The sequence below is a fragment of the Anopheles stephensi genome, unplaced genomic scaffold, assembly GCF_013141755.1.
Source record: "Anopheles stephensi strain Indian unplaced genomic scaffold, UCI_ANSTEP_V1.0 ucontig136, whole genome shotgun sequence".
Classification (NCBI taxonomy): Eukaryota; Metazoa; Arthropoda; class Insecta; order Diptera; family Culicidae; genus Anopheles; species Anopheles stephensi.
In genome coordinates this window covers 1-11,615 of record NW_023405054.1, presented here as the reverse complement: position 1 = coordinate 11,615, position 11,615 = coordinate 1, and the positions used below count along the sequence as shown (strand labels likewise).

At 39.0% G+C, this 11,615-nt stretch overlaps 1 long non-coding RNA gene across 1 annotated transcript; it reads right to left on the bottom strand.

The window, feature by feature from the left end:
• Window positions 1-5,269: 5,269 nt before the first annotated feature.
• Window positions 5,270-6,637, bottom strand: LOC118515304. The gene is made up of 2 exons (XR_004907017.1): window positions 6,167-6,637; window positions 5,270-6,060 (listed from the first exon to the last, which is right to left on the bottom strand). It is a non-coding gene; the product is annotated as an uncharacterized LOC118515304 (long non-coding RNA).
• Between the last annotated feature and the right edge of the window lie 4,978 nt (window positions 6,638-11,615).

Below are 11,615 nucleotides of genomic sequence, written 5' to 3'. Positions count from 1 at the left end.
ACATCAACAGATTGTGTTGAGTATGAACATGTAACTCATCAGGAGAAATTTATATCAGCTTCCATTTTTGAAGAAGCTGATATAGTACCTGATGTAGTAGAAGTAGTTACAGATAATGAACTTCCAATTCATAATTTGAATGAACAGGAACAAGATGGATTGGAATATATAATTGGATACATCGCACGTAAATTTAGAGATAAATATCCCCAATTACAGTTAGGAGATTATACTTGCAACAGCAGAGAAGATCATAATTATTCACAACCACAATCATTTGTTGATCATGTATCTGCTGGCGGTTTATACAAACCATCTAATGGATTCCTTGAAGCAGGCCACAAAATGGAACAAATTTTTCTTAATTTCCACAAAGATGGAAAACTTAAACAAACCACCCGGATCGTGGAAACCCTCGCTCGCCATTTACAAATTAATTTTCCTGAATATCCAAACGATATTATTAGAACCTTTGCAAAGCAAAGAATATTAGTGAGAATGAGATATTTAAATATGAAACGAATTGAAGCTCAAAGAACATACCTCAAGCGAAATAACCCATGCCAAAGAAAATACGCCAAGAAACTTAAGAAAACTATTAGTTAATTTGAGTAAGTTTGATAATTTTACGCTGGGAGCAAATGTTTTTTTTTATGTTGATGCAATTTTGTTGTTATATTTCATATTTGTTAATTAGCTTATAATCTACAAATATTTTGTGATATTTTTTTAATTATTTATAGAAACTTTTGGTCTGTGATACAATATTCGCCTCTTTTCTTTACATGCGGGAGGCGAACAATTATTGCGAGAGTTAAAGAAATGTATATGTTTGAATTATATTTAATTTACAATTGTACGTGGAAGGGTAGGTTAAGGGAATAGAGTGTGGGATGGAAGGAATGGATGATAGGAATGCAACTTAGCAATTCGGTTGCTAAGTTCTTCGTCGCTGCTGGTGCTGGTTCGGTGCGGTTGATGTGTTGTGACTATTGTCCAGGTAGGTGTGGTGTATTCCGGATTATTTAGTTTTGTACCGATTTGTATAAAATTTTTGGCTAACCTTTACTTACATATGGCAATAGGCTTTTGATTACTTTGCAGGCCGCTAGGTAATCTGGATGGCCACTGAAAATCGAGAAATCGTATATTTTTTCAAAAAAGCTAAGTAGCAATGCTCAAATCAAGCAAACACAAATGTTCGCATTCACGATGGCAAAACGTAATGTCAATAGTGTAGTGATCAAATGAATACCTAAAATTAAATTTCCATTAAGTTGAAATGTGATTTGATTAAGCTCATACATTCAATAGCTAAAGTATCTGAAAACTACGATATGAAATCGTAATTTTACTTGTTTCTTTTGAACACTCTCCACAAGTACATTTTTTTAAATATCGGGGTAAGAGGAGGGAATCATCATCATCTTTTGATTAAAGACGGATTTTCAGAACATTTTGGGTATGGGATTGTCTAACACCGTTAGTGCAATTATAAGCAAATTAATTCTGAGCAAAAAAAAATGAATTAAGAATAGTCACATTTATAATTGTTTTAAGCAATTTACAATTGTTTGCTTATTTTTCATAATAAAAATCAGGGTCACAAATGTAAGTTATAACGGATTTTTTATCTTAATTTCACTTTTATTACGTTACGTTACGAGGATTACGTTTTTCACTTTTATTTACTAAACGACTAGCTTAAGAGGCACGGTTACAGGGGTACGCACGGATGCGCAAGCGGTTACAAGGCTACGCACGGATTACAGAATGAGCAAGCGGTTACGGGGGTGCATATAAAAGGGGTGGAATGGATCGGAGGTCCAAGATGCATCCATGGTCAAGGAAGGATGAAGGGTGGAAGATGAATGAAAGTTGTAGATGGAAGAAACTTAAGAGGCCCGGGCACAGGGCTACGCACGGAAACTCCGGGGTGCATAGAAACTCCAGGATGTACATAAATACAATATGACCATCTATCTAAATACGAATGAGGTGTCACACGGTGAATTTGGGGGGGTGGGGGGGGGGGATTCGGAATGCCAAAAACGGTTTTTTGGATGGTGCGCCCCTTGCTGGTCGGAATGATCCGATCTTTGACCGGATCTAGATGTATCTCGATGAGATGCGCAAGATTGCCGAACATCGCGAACGCGTAGCTCCGCTCTAAACCCGGAAAAACACGGAAAAACAGTTTTCCGGCCCTGGTTGCCGGATGGTGGGTGTGATCCGGCCAAACGGTACACCAAACTATCGGTCCCGTTGGTCCGCATCGATCGATGCGTTATTTGTCCGGATCGGTTGAGAATTCGCTGTTTGGAGACGAAAAAACCGGTCCGCGAAAATCTCCCACAGTTTTCCGAATTTTCAGGAAAAACTTGGCACACGGCCGGAGGGTCAACATCGGGGACCGGACACGTGAAACCGACCCGAACGGATGATTTTCCAGCGAACTCCCCTTATACCCTGGGTTTGGTACTACTTCTCGGTGGATGGGTGTATGGGGGGTGGGAACAGGTGAGGGGGAAAATTTATTTTGCGAATTCCTCTCTGCGCCGATCGAGGTGCCTTACGATGTATTTGGGAAGCAAAATTTGGAATGTCCAAAACGGTTTTCCAGTTGTTTTACTAAATTTTAATATAGATGTCTTGAAAGACTCATTCAATCTTAGTCATTCCTAATATGTGATTTTAATCGACATTATTGAAAGATAGATTATCTTTAGGTGTTAAATGGAAATGTAATTACAGTAAGCTTGAAGATATATTGACATGCCTTATTTTATTATTATTGTCAGAAATTAGTGTTTCACATGTTCAGAATTTCAATTTTCGATGATATTAATTGATTTTTAATTGGATTGTGCTGTAATCAGCTAACAGGTGCCGAAAATTTCGGTTATATTTGGGATGATTCGTTTTCATTTCATACCAAGTTTTTTGGGCTATTTGAAACCGAGGCCCGGTGTTTTCCCCAAGACTTATTTTATTTAGGACTACTTCATTTTATATTTTGTTATAAAGCAACTTGGTCTACATGGTTTCAATAGCAAATTCCAAATGCTGATCATCACATAAAGTGACGAAAATATAATAAGATTACCTGGTATCAAACAAACTTGTGATGTCAATAATCTTTAAATCGTTCGTGTCGTATGGCACATAATTATAAATTACCTCTTTAAATGTGAGAATTCCGGAAAAATGAATTTTTTTTATTTTTTTTTAGATTAGTATTTAATAATTCTTTGGTATTTTTGCAGTTTTTAAGCTCGTTTTTCTCAAGTTAAAATATCTCATTCCTGCAATTACACGAGGTTTTGCAAAGAATTATATAAGAATCGAAGGATGATTCAGGTGGTTAGTTCTGAATGTGTTAAGCAGGAGCCACAATTCCACTTTTTTTAAGTAAGGTTTCATCGGGATATAGATAAAATCTGTTTCATTCTCAATCCCTTTTTTAAAAATCCATTTAAGGACTCAAATAAACCTCCTACCGGTAAATGTCCGACAAGGGTTTGAGGTTGACAATATGTATGACCTGCAGTTGATCGTACGAGATCCTTACTGATGTAGGGAATTTGAAACTAAAATATTTACAATGTAACCTTAAAAGAATTTCCATCCATCTTTTTCTTGTTTTTTTTTCTGCGTGTGGCTACTGCTACTCAAGGTATTAATACAGTCGCTTGGATTGACACCTCCAGTGGAACATGGTTATACTCAAACATCTGTCTTACATCTGACTGAGAGTGTCTGATGTCTGTAGAAGAAAAAATAATAGCTGATGAACTCTGAGAGTCAAACAAACTCGTTGAATGCAGATTCAGATGATTGGTCAGAAACACCCCTTATTTTGCAATGGCTGTGAGAAAAAAATATCTCCAAGATATCATGGTTATACTGTAATTCAATAATGCGTAGTACAGCTAAAACAATGAGTAGCCAATCTTTACTGGGCTCCCCTAGTTTGTCGACATGTAATCAAAGCCATGTTTGTTTTTCCTTCATTCGCAAAGCGCTCACAGTTATGATATGTGCATAAGAATTAATTTCTTAAATATTTGCATAGCTTTTTCTGCATTACTTACATGTTCACCACTGACACGTACATTTCAATCGAGGCAATTTTTGATTTTCATTTCTTGGGAATGATTTATAATGATCTATATGTTTAAAAAGAAATACTAAACCAAATATCCACCCGTTTTGAAAATGTTTCTAATTCTTCAAGGTACTAGTGCTTGTAGATAATAGCTGAGCAGCTTTTCAGTTTTTCGTTCTTTCTTGTGGCGTAATCTATTTTTTGTACGTTTGAATAATGGTGTTATATCGGTCTTAATACAATTTATAAATAGAAAGTAAATCCATTTTAGATTTTTTTTTATTATGCAACCAACATCGACCATATAAAGCCAGTTTCGAAGTACTATGTAATATTGTACACGTCGGAACATAACATTTTTCCATGTTATCGTAGGATTCACAAAACAAGGATTTGTAGTTATGTGCTACTATTTTTCCAGTAACGACATTGATGCTTTTTATGATACAGACGACTTACAATTTGCAATAATATATCTTCCCTCACTACTGGTCAAACCCAAAGAATATTTGTTGTTTTCTGATTTTTAAAAGCCCAAGAAAGCTAACAACTTGTACAATCGAGTGATCTCACAATTTCGTTAAATGTTGAATCGTACTCCATATATTTTTTTCACTTTCATTTTATCAAACTTAAAAAACCACTCATGTTAACATGAGGAAAAGCATTAGTAATGTGATAATAAAACACAGTTTTGTTGCTTTTTATTTCGTTCTTTGAAATGAAAAATGTTTTAATAATCGATCTCTTAATTTTTTGTCATTCTATTCAAAACGGTTGATTAAATTATTTTATTACTGGTTACAGGGGAAAGCACGGGACACATAACGTATTAAAACATCGATAAACTAATTTGCTGAGCTGTTTGATGGTGTAGATATCCTGAGACCGAAAGCCGAAAGGATGGTTAATGAACATGAAGCAGATGCCGGACTCATGCCCCACCTTCAAGGTTCGTCCGCGACTCGGTTGGCACAAGGCGTAGAAGAGTATAGCGAACTCGTTAACTGTATCAGGCGGAGTCGAACTCGGAAGCCGCCACGGTTCGAAGATTGCAGCGGTTTACTGAGTTTCTTTCTTTCGGCTACGTGTCCATTTCGGATAAACTTGTTCGAAAGAGTGGGCAAGTAGTAGAAACTAGTAGTAAGATACAATGTGCAGTAACAAGAGTAATGAACACAATGTGATCAACTTTAATGAAGCCAAATTATAAATATTAACATAAGTTTACAAACAAGTTTTCCTATATACTAAAGCAGAGAGCAATAAGAGCCGGTCTCTACATATCTCAATCAACTAGTTCATTCGTAACTTCTAAGCTATGTTTAGTCCGCAAATGAAATAACGATGGTTTTTGTAGAAGTAGTTTTAATCACTAGATACATTAACAATATCCTTACTTATTTTTGCTGAGCACTTTGACTCCCTGGACATCGAAGTGAAAGTTCTTTCTTTTCAATCACCTTCAAAAAATGTCTTAAGTATGTGATGATTCTGTTAATGGCAAATTTTACCGTCCTGGCTACAACGTCGACGTTGTTCGTTTATCGCTGTCCATATAACACTGAATGAAATGTGTATTCATATATATTCGTCGTTTTGAAAGAAAGCGTTTAAACGCTGAGTAAGTTGTTCCGTTTCATTGAATCGTTAAATAAAAATAATGAACAGCAAATACAGCTTTAAAATAGACTTATTGTAAACGGTTGGCACCTGCACACGTTGGGTTGTGTTGTTCACGAATAAAAATTACAAATTTTCCCTCTTGCCTTAAATATTGAATGCCCCGTAAACAGTTTACAGTATCATTCAATATAAACGTTCTTACACCGATGATCGATGGAGTCCTTACCTGGATCCAGTGGAGGCAGCACATCATGATACTGATACTTTACGGTCCACGCACTGGTGGTGCTGGTGCTTTCAAATCATAGTGAAACTTTCCGAACAATCTGATGGCAGAGAATCGAATTAGTCGTTCGTTGAAACCACAGATGAATGAAGAATAGAGGAAGCATCCATACAATCTACTGGACAACGAATGCATAAAATACTTACCTACGCATAATTGCTAATGCTATCCAGTGAAGCATTATACGCCTGACGGGTACGAAAGATAAGGGTTTCGAGGTGGATGCGGCACAATTCTATCCTATTCCTTGTAATTTATGGTACTTAGCACGAGAATCGAACAGCTTCACTTAATCTACCAGTGTAATTTTATCGAGTGGTATGCCGTAATTCGATACGTCCGATAGGCCTTTGGTAGCTGTATGAAGAAAACAACGTCACGCAAATTTCTTTTTAGAGCTGGTAAAGGAACTGTTTATCTTCAGTGCTATGTGCAACGACGATGATAAATGTAGAAACTTGGTTTACTGAACCGAAAAACGATGCTTTATGTTTGTTTATTTTGGTAGTCCCAAACCATATGATTAAGTAAACAAACTTTGAAGTTTCTCGACCGGCCAAAATCCAAAATGTCTACCTGCCAAATCGACAAAAATTCACCTTCTAAATATATACACCTTGATCCCCCCACCACTGATGCACTTTTTGGACCACGTAGCTTTCGCACTAATTGGCCGATTTTTACCCCGTTTTCGGCTCGCACAACATTTGGGCCACCTTATCGACCGTTTTCACTCACTTCCAAACCTGAGAAATCGGGATTTCCCGAGAAATGGTGTGCCTACCAACTTTGACGGCTGTTGTTGTTGTTGTTGGTGGTGGTGTGGCCTACAACTTACACGCGCCACATTTCGTTCTAAAAGCAGCGAAAAACCACAGTTTCTTCACTGAAGCCTCTTTATTGGCCATTTATCACTGATTTGAAACACAAACTGCACTCCGATCGGTTCACCATCACCGGGAAAACTGTGTCCATCTGAGTCTGCTTACCGCACTTATGTGCTGGAACCATGTGTCACTTATACAAACATTATTTCACCTATTGTGGAGCTGTTTTCACTTTTGTACAGTATAACTTGCCATTTTACCTCCATTGTGCACAGTATCTGGTGGATCAAGCACAATTTTACGCCCTTTTTAACCAAACAAAGAGAGAGCGCACTTTGCACAGAGTGCCACGCGCACCGGATGACAGCTCGACACTGCTACAGTGACATAACTGCCCAGGCACAACCAAGGTGTATGTATCTAGAGCAAGGTGTGTGTATTTAGGACAAGGTGTATGTATTTGGAAGGTGAATTTCAGTGGATTTGACAGAGCACCAGCACCATTTCCTAAGTTATCTTGTCTCCCTGTTTTCGTAAATGTTTTGGTAAATATATTCGTTAACGAAATTTCTTCGAACAGATTTACGAAATTCCAAACTATTTCGAGGATAACTTGTTCATGTTTGGATTCTGTTTGATTACATTTTGAATGAACCCTGCTCATAAAATGAACCGGAACCATGTACATCGAATGTAAACCGCTGATGGCGGACGGTTATCACAACGGATTTACATCCACGGAAGGCTTTCGGAAGGAATTATGGCGTATGTTTAGGAGACGGAAGGTTTCTGTTCGGTCCTAACTGTAAGAGAACGCGCGAAAGAATGGCTTCATTCTCACTGACAGTTCGTCTTGCCCAGGTTGCACCTTAAGCGAGTCGTCGGTTGTCAGTTAAGTTGTCATTCGGTTGCCATACGGTATGTACACAATGGGTAACATTCATCCGGACGTTACAACTCGGCTATCCTGAAAATAAATTGCCCTCAATTTACTATCCGGTGGGCTCAGCCCAACATCATCCGGACGTTACAACTCGGCTATCCTGAAAATAAATTGCCCTCAATTTACTATCCGGTGGCTCAGCCCAACATCTTAACTTATTGGCTTCGAGAACCCCTTCGTAGGGTAACTGTGTGAGTTGACATCCTTCTACTTCGCGTACCACGTATCTATCTGTTATATACTGAACTATCACTAGCAATAGTAGCCTAAGAAGTAGTAAGCGCTCCACCTTGATCACACATACATCTTAGGTAGCATTAGTATAAAAGCCCTCGTCGAACTGATTATACCGTTCTTTCTCCGTTATATGTCACAAAGTAAAGTATCAACACACCGTAACTACCCGCAACCATAACATAATTTTGGCGACGAGGATTAAAAAGGATAAACGCGGAACGGAACTTTTGCTTTTGTGTAAATCGTGTGAAGTCAATTGATAGAAAAGCAGTTCATCCGTCGATTTACCGGTAAATCTCGTGTCGGAGATCAGTGTCGGTAGTATAGTGCTGATGTGTACGGCAACAAAGGATGCCGAACCAGGAAGAAGAGAAACCGTCCACGTGAAGCATGACGAAAGTAAATGTGGCTATCTATGTCTATGTTCGGCCACATGGAACCGTTTGTGATCGGAGAGAATTTCGACAAGTATGTTAGTCGCCAGCAACAATTCTTCATCGTTAATGATGTGGAAGAAACCAAGAAAGTGCCAATGTTAGTGACAATGGCTGGACCGTCACTTTATTCGATAGCCAATCGAATATGTTCGCCAGGGGATCCGTGTTCAAAAACGTGTAAGACGAGCCAGAACGAGCTGCTGAAGCAGCATTTGGCGCCAAAGGTCAACGTAATGGCCGAACGCTAAAAGTACCACAAGTACGAACAAGCAGCAAACCAGACAATAACGGAGTTCATCATCGAGCTAAAAGCGTTATCACAATCGTGTGATTTCGGCACGTTTTTGTCGCAAGCGCTACGTGATCGCTTCGTCGCAGAATTGCAAAACTCGGGTGCGAACCAAGCTCCTAACAGAAGGTGATCTCACGTTTGAAAAAGCTTGGAGATTGGGAAGAAGTTGGGAAGCATCGGAGCTGGAATGCAGAGAAATGCAAGGACCAGCAAAATTGGTAGCGTTCAAGCAACGCACATCGTGGAAGTCGTCGGATCGAACGGCAGTAAAAAAGAGCAAGCGTTGTCTACGCGTTCTTTACCAGCAAGGCATCTAGATAATAATGCTTTCGTTGTGGTAGAGATCATAGCCCCGATACCTGTCCTGCCAACAATGGAAGTGTTACGCATGCGGTAATATTGGTCACGTGTCATCGTTGTGCCGTACGAGACGAAACCATAGTCGGGTTGCTGAACTCGTTGAAGCTTCGGAACAGTGCAGCCTGAACTAGTTGAAGGAGACGGTAGAGATATCGCAGCAAACTACGAGCCAAAACGAGAGGATCACAAACTTGATCGTGCGAGCCAGTTTCAACAGTACGAGTACAATGCGGACGGATGCACCCGCAATGATGGATCTGGAGATTGAAGGCGAGTGCGTGTGCGGTTCGAAGTGGACACCGGTGCGTGCGAGACGGTGATTTCGAGAGAGACGTACGAGGAGCAAACTATCTCACGTTCCGATGCGTGGGACGACAAGAGTGTTCCAAACGGTATCAGTGCAAACTATTCGTCCAATAGGGGAGCTACCAGTACGTGTAAAAAACACATATGAAGATTTCGTTTCACTTTACAGTTTTTGTTCTGGAACCGGAGAAAAAGAAGATGCTTACACCGCTCCTCGGTCGCTCGAGCTTAGATGTCCTAATGCCAGAATGGAGAAAATTGGTAAGTCTTAATTACTCGTCTCTTAGTGCTATTCATCACAGTCTAAAGTCTGAAATTGAACACCAATACCCATACGTATTTTCTAGGGATGTCAGTCAGGAAATAGAAGGTTTTACAGCAGATATTGTCCTTAAACAAAGTGCTGCTACCAATTTTTCATAAACCATACACGGTACCGTTCAAATGTCGCGAAAATGTAGAAGAAATAAATCACATGGTGAAAAAGGGAATTATAGTCCCTGTTCGTTCGTCCACGTGGGCTAGTCCAATCGTAATTACGCCAAAACAAGATGGCACAATTAGAATTTGTTTAGATGGGAAAGCTACATTGAATCGCTTTATTTGTACGGAGCATTATCCGTTGCCTGCTATTGAAGACATCTTAGCAAATTTATCGAATTTCAAATTTTACTGTAAAATCGATTTTAACGGGAGCCTATCTCCAAGTACGATTGTCACGCACAACTCAAGAGTTATGTACCATAAATACCCACCGTGGATGATGCAGGTATACAAGAATGCCATTTGGGATAAGTTCGGCGCCCTCAGTATTTCAGGTTATAATAGATCAAATTTTGCTAGGAACAAAATCTATTCCGTATTTAGATGATATCCTTATTGGTGGCAGTATGCTACATAAATGCAAGGAAAATTTATTCCATGTGTTGGATTAATTAAATCAGCATTAAAGTGCACATATATTGGGCCAGATCGCGATTTTTTTTAAACAGAAATTGAACATCTCGGTTTTATGCTCACATCTGACGGAATTCGTCCATGTAAAGCTAAAGTGGAAGCAATCTGTCTTGCTCCAGCAACTAAATATATAGTCGTTCTTAAGAAATTACAGTCGTTCTTAGTCTTTTGAACTACTTCCACAAATTTTAGCCAAATCTGTCGTTGGAATTACATCCGTTATATAAATTGTTTAGGAGAGGAAAGTAGATTCTCGTGGTCAGTCGAGTGTGAAAAGGCATTTAAAAAGTGTAAAGAATTTGTTAATCTCCAATGACGTATTAGAGCCGTATGATCCAAAAAAACCACTAATACCATGCCGTACGGATGCCCAGTCCGTACGGAGTTGGTGCTATTTTATCTCACTTAGCGGGATAATTGGAGAAGCCTGTGTATTTTGCGTTATCAACACTCACACCCGCGCAACAAATTACGGGGAAAATACATAAAGAAGCATTAGCAGTTGTATTTGGAACAAAAAAAATCACATGTATTTGTATGGTACGAGTTTTACTCTCGTTACCGATAGTTCTGCGTTCAAACAAATGTTTAACCCACACAAGAGTTCTTCTGCTGGGGCAATTTCTAGATTGTACAGATGGGCCGTATTTTGTCTAATTACTCCTATAGCATAGTACATAGGCCTGGTAAATGTATTAGTAATGCCGATGCGTTATCTCGTTTACCGTTGCAACTGAAAACCGGATTGAGCCCATATCAGTTACTGAACTTAAAGTGCCCGCGTGTCAAAAGACGCAAAAGGTACCAAGTGCAATAGTTACGTCTAGATGGCCTTAGGCCACTCATGCATTCCAAAGAATCCATTTGGATTTATTTCATTTTGATGGAAATACCTTTCTGATAATAGTGGATGCCTATTCAAAATAATACATTTGAAAATACTACGAAGAACGTGTACGGAGAGTGTATTGGAACGATTGGAAGAAATGTATACGTATTTTGGGTTGCCTTCTGAAGTGTGCTCGGATAATGGTGCCACCTTTCAACTCATCTGGGTTTATACATGCGTGTTATTCAGATAATATAAAAGTATTGAAATCTCCTTCTTATCACCCTCAATCCACTAGCGAACTAGCGGAGAGGGGGGTACAGACGATCAAGAATGTCTTGAAAAAGTATCTGATAGATGAGCGATAAAACCGATACCACTTCAGAAAAAGATTAACAAGGTTCCGC